Here is a 5,611-nt window from a genome sequence, read left to right on the forward strand (position 1 = left end):
AAAAAAAAAAAAAAAAAAAAAAAAAAAAAAGATGACTGGACTGGGAGCTGAGAGACTTCACCTTTCTGGGCTTCTGTTGTTTCTCCTGAAAATGAAGGAGGAGATGACATTTATGGCCTTCTGGCTCTAAAATTCTGATTTTCACTCCTTGTTGCTCTCTTAAGAAATGTTGAGGCATTCATGCCACAAAGAGTAGATTGTGGCGTCATTATTTTCACTAAGAAAAATTTAAAAGGTAAAAACCTTTGTCTGTCTTCTGGGTTTTCAGACAAATTCTTGACGGACATTTCTCTTGGTGGAGCGAAAGAGCATTTATGCAACTTTACAGATATTTGGATACATTATTGCACTCAGCAAAACTGCTGGGAAACTGCTAGAATAGAGAAGTAGTCATGAGCTCCAGAGAGTACTATGAACACTATGGAAAAAAGTATTATTTATGTTACTTATAAGAGATACAGACCTGAAATAAGGCTCCATTACCAGCTGCTCTCAGAGCTTAATTCATCCAAGGGCAACAAGCTGCCTCTTAGAGAATCCCAGCGATCCCTTAGCCCATGTGATTCAGGGCCTTCTCTAGCCCTCTATGCAGTAACTGATGTTTAAATGCTCATCCTAAGACCCTGTGCAATTCCAAAGCAAGATATTGAGCAATTTTTAAAAAACTCATAAAACACAAAATAAAGCAAAACAACAAGCTCTGAATTTGTTCTATCAGAAGCAATGTGTTACAGGTTGAATTGTGTCCCCCTAAAATACATAGGTTGAAGTCCTAACCCCCCAGTAAACAAGGAATGCACACTTCTTCGGAAACAGGGCCTTTACAGAGGCAATCAAGTCAAAGTGAGGTCCTTAGGGGATGGCTCCATTATTGGTGACTTTTTTTTTTTTAATTTTTTAACATCTTTATTGGAGTATAATTGCTTTACAATGGTGTGTTAGTTTCTGCTTTATAACAAAGTGAATCAGTAATACATAACATTATATCCCCATATCTCTTCCCTCTTGTGTCTCCCTCCCACCCTCCCTATCCCACCCCTCTAGGTGGTCACAAAGCACCGAGCTGATCTCCCTGTGCTATGTGGCTGCTTCACACTAGCTATCTATTTTACCTTTGGTAGTGTATATATGTCCATGCCACTCTCTCACTTTGTCCCAGCTTATCCTTCCCCCTCCTATTGGGTGACTTCTAATCCAATATGACTGACGTCCTTATAAGAAAGGGAAATTTACACGCACACACACACACACACACACAAGGAGAACACTGTGTAAGCAAGAAGATGGCCAAGGAGATAAACCAAGGAGACAGGCCTTGCAAAATAATATACAATGTTTAGCCCAACGACAGAGGGAGGTGCCTGTGAGCTCTGGTGTCAGCATCTGAGCACCGATTGCACTCCTGGCTTCATGTATGCCCCATTCTTTGTTTTCCATCATTTCATTTTTCTAATTTTGTCTTCTGCTTTTTCAGCTTGCTGTCCTAGATGTATCTTTGTAAGCTGCCTGAAATTCTTTTTAGCTTTAGAAATGATCTACTTTGCTAAGTAGCTATTACCTTGCCTGGCCACATTTTGCTCACTGAACAGTAGGTACGAATCAATTAAATGGCCAAGTCCAGCTCTCCTATAACTATTGGGGAAGGAACTGTGAGAGATGATAAGGTTTAGTTTCACAGGACACATGCCTTCTGCACTCTGGGAAAGAATTCTTCAGGCAATATGCTACTTTAAAGTGGGGCTTGAGTCACCCCAAAGTCAGGACTCTCTTCAACTCTTCATGACACAGAGCAGAGAGGGGGGAGATCATTTCCAGATGAATGGCTGTGGTAGGAATTTTATAAAGTGTATTAAGAATGAAAGGAAAAAGGATGACTGTTTACTGCACATGTTCTATGTGCTAGACAATGCTATGCAACACATGATTTAATCTTTACAATGACTTTAAGGAGGTATTCCCAGCGCCCTACTTAAAACCGAAAAATATGTAGCTCAGAAAGGTAAAGTCATTTGTCTAAGAGCAGATAATTAGTAAAAAGTTGAGCTGACATTTGATAGAGAAATCTGACTCAACTTCACAATATTTCCATCCCTCCAGATTTGCCTCCTTAAAATTCACACAATTTTTGGCTCTTTGCCATACAAATCAGGATCATCAATAACTGTAGAAAGATAGTTGATGAAAAATCTTACCTTAAATTGAACATTTAGAAATGTTAGACCAAGACACTCAAAAGGATCTGTATTTGGTATAAAGGTATATGGCGTGAAAACATGTGGACCACAGAAGAGGATCAGGAAAAATATTTGGAGTCATAGCAATGAAAACAGGGTAACTCCAGACTAGGTTTTTCACCAAGTTTTCAGTGAGAAGGGATTGGAAGTTAATATCAGAGCCACTCGATCGATTGTAGATGTTATATTCTGATCCTTGGAAAGTAGGCTGTGACAGAAATTAGTAGTTGTCCTGTAGAATCCATTCTCTTCTTTTAAAAATAGTATGTGGTTACCCAGTTCAAGTTTTTATTTATTTCACAGCTTTCCTTGCAGACAGGTGTGGCCATGAACTTGGTTCTGGCCAATGGAATATGAATGGAGCTGCTGTGTGCCACGGCTTGCTGTGCTCTTAGAGGGCAGGGGTTGCCCTCCCGTGCCCTCTACTCCTTCCTCTGGCTGGGAGGAAGGTGTGGTGGTGAGAGCCGAATCAGCCATTGTAGACCTTCAGATGGAAACCAGTTGAGGATGAAAGAGTAAAAAAAAAAATAAGGGCCTCAAGATTGTGGGGTCACCTCAACAGGCTGTATTGCCAACTTGCCCTTTTATACTGGAGAGACATAAACGGTCTATGTTTTAAAAGCCACTGTTATTTTGAGTCTCATTGTTACTGCAGTCAAACCAATACTCCAGTTAACGTTATATCTAATAACTAAATAGAACACCTCATTTCCGAATCTTCCCAATGCAAATGTATGTGAAAGTTTTCTCTGTAGCCTTATCTACTCCTTTTCAGTTTTCCCTTTGTGACCCAGTTGCTACCAACAAGGAGAGATCTGTAAATATTGGGGGTGCTTCATTTCCTTGGTTCCTGGAGTCTTGTCAGGAAAAAATCTACCCATGGGAACCTGGCTTCTCATGTTCCCTTAGGAGCATCTGAGCTGAATCTGGAAACTCTGGTTCATTTCTTTTGAGTGTAGTTGTGAAAGTGAAGGCATTGTGAGGATGATCTGATATTTATTAGTGATTTTGTTCAAGCACAAACAGTCCAAAAAGTGACTGGAAATTTCTGCCAAGATCTGACCTAAAAAGCCCTTTGAAAGCTGGGCAGGGTGTTGGATCAGGGGTTTCTCAGACTTGCCTGAGGTTTCTAGACATAGTACATTGGCAGCTTCCGGAAGAGACGGGGGAGGGGGTGTTAGAACCAGAATTCCCCTATAGTCCCCTTTTCTAAAATAGAGTTTAGAGAAGATGTGGGAGGAGTCCCCCTAAACCACTGAGAAGTCTCAGTTGTAAAACCAGTGACTTATTGATGAGCACATATGGGGTCAACTGCAAGTTCTATAATCCATTTCAGTGATGAGGAAAAGTGAAAGCGCATTTACCCAACTTCAGTCTCTATTCTAACAGGCAATCGCACTCAGCGAAACTGCTAGGAAAGTTATTAGAGAGTTTAAAGCAGAGTTAGTTTCAGGTGGGATCAGGAATTGCATGTAAGTCTCTTGAATTTTGTCTTCACGTTTGCCAGAGCAGAACACGAGGGGCCAGCCTGACATAACAGATGCTCGAGTTAGGGTGGGTGGGATGGGGGAGGTGGGGAGACCACCTAGACATATCAGCTAGTGCCAGGAAGACGAGCCTGATTATGGGCAAAAATCCTCCCTGGAAATGGAGATATTAGAATTATGCGTGTTTTTTTGTTCGTTTGTTTTGCATAAGGTAAGAAAGAAAAGTGAGAGGAAGAGGAAAATCATGGGGCTCATTAAATAAAAGAACAAAAATTCATAATGAATATTGGGGGGGAATTATGTTGTAAAGAGAGATAAAAGTATAAATTCCATCATTTTTTTTGCCTAACACAAGAAGTCTGTTCATTAAATTGAAAAAGCACAAGGCCCAATGGTAATTATTCAAATAATGTCATCACATCATATTTCTAAGTCCTGGGCGGATCTAGGTGAAGAAAACTAAGCAGATATGATAGTGCCTGTCTGGAAAATAAAATCCTAGGCAGATAACAGTGACCTAGATTGAGGAAAGCTACAAGGCTACAAGCTTTTATTTTCAACATTCTTGTTTCGCTATCTCCCCAAAGAAATGTCTGCAGCTGTGGACTCGTATTGAGTTAAGCTAAAATTTAGAAACATACGGGTTAATGAATTTTCTCTAGTAGTAGAAAAACAAGTTATGCAAGAAGAAGCCTATCTTAACAGCAAGTAACTGCTGGCATCCTAAGAAACCTCTACTATCTCTCTTTTTATTTAGTTGGTAGGACGTTACTGGTAGAAGAATGGATATTCCGGAACAAATCAGTGTGAGCCATTCCCACAGGTGGCTTCAAGCCAAAAGCCCCATCTTCACTTATGGCACAAGCAGAATACTGTAATTCTCTGAACGTTCCCCTCTCAGGCCGCCCGAAGTCCTTTGTTTATTCTCATGAGGCGATGCTGATATGAGTTGGTCTCCAGACTGAGGCTGATACGCAGTCTTGCTGGCCAGCTTTCTTTAGGCTGAATAAGGTCTTCTCATGTCTCAGGCCAAATACTAAGGAAGTGCCCAAGGCGAGAATTATTTGAAATACGGGGAGAGTTGGTGCCTCTACTGAGTTTATGCCTCAAAGTAATGAAACCAATCTCTGAAACACAAACTCTGACACACAGCAATCACAAACTGAGAAGCAAATATAGGGGCTGTTGAAAGAAGGGGTAACTCAGCCAGGCCTTAACAAAAACAGTGTTTGGAAACAGATGACATAAAAGACTAAAAATATCTGGCACAAGCAGGATTATTAAGAATGGCAGGGGCCAGCTGAGTATGGAACATGTGCCTGGATGTGGACTCAGGCTTAGTTTATATGGCTTAGGAAGTCCCGTGTTTCGGAGAATATGTGGATCCCTGTGTGTATGGACACCTCACCAGGGATATTTGTAAATGTGACTTTAACAGACTGCCCCTTATTTAACTTCATTACGGTCTTTACTATGACTTCTCTAAGAAGAAAATAAAAGTATATAAAATAGGAATGCCATATATTTGAATATGATTCAAGAGTTTTTGGATACATAGGTGTCACTTTGTGATCTTATACACTTTTAAAATAAAAATGCGTTGATTATTATCTAAAAGTTGTTGCTGTTCTTTTGGATCTTTAAAAAACTGTCTTCAACCTATGAATCCAAGAAGAATGTATTATGGAGAAAGGAGGTCCTCAAACTTTAAGAGACTGTAAAATACCAGAGTAAGATTTGCCAGATGCCTTTTTCTCTTGACGCTGTTGACTTGTATTCTGTGAATCATACATACTGACCCAGGGCGAGAGTAGGCACCAGGTAGATCTCAGTGTGTTTTTTTTTTTTTTTTTTTTTTTTTTTTGTTTGGGGTCCTTTTTTGTTTGTGCC

This window comes from Neophocaena asiaeorientalis, unplaced genomic scaffold (genome assembly GCF_003031525.2).
Source record: "Neophocaena asiaeorientalis asiaeorientalis breed wild unplaced genomic scaffold, Neophocaena_asiaeorientalis_V1.1 scaffold5, whole genome shotgun sequence".
Taxonomy (NCBI): domain Eukaryota; kingdom Metazoa; phylum Chordata; class Mammalia; order Artiodactyla; family Phocoenidae; genus Neophocaena; species Neophocaena asiaeorientalis.